Below are 397 nucleotides of genomic sequence, written 5' to 3'. Positions count from 1 at the left end.
AACAGGACCCCCGTTCCGAACGTAGGAGGTCCGTTTCCTCCGTTTTGCGGTACCCACACCCCTCCCGATCAATAGGACCCCCGTTCCGACCGTAGGAGGTCCGTTTCCTCCGTTTTGCGGTACGCCACACCCCTCCCGATCAACAGTACCCCCGTTTCGACCGTAGGAGGTCCGATTCCTCCGTTTTGCGGTACGCCACACCCCTCCCCATGAACACGACGCATTCCGTTGCCTCCCCATGAACACGACGCATTCTGTTGCCTCCCCATGAACACGACGACGACGTTGTTTCTCCGTTCCGACCCAGCCATGTACACGAGCCCTCGCCGTACGTATGTGCGAGTAGGCGTTCGAGACCCTGCCCGTATGTACGTACGTGGCCGTATTTTCTTTCTTG

The sequence above is a fragment of the Triticum aestivum genome, chromosome 5D (genome assembly GCF_018294505.1).
Source record: "Triticum aestivum cultivar Chinese Spring chromosome 5D, IWGSC CS RefSeq v2.1, whole genome shotgun sequence".
NCBI lineage: Eukaryota > Viridiplantae > Streptophyta > Magnoliopsida > Poales > Poaceae > Triticum > Triticum aestivum.
The sequence above is the reverse complement of the archived record's forward strand: the minus strand, read 5'-3'. Positions refer to the sequence as shown.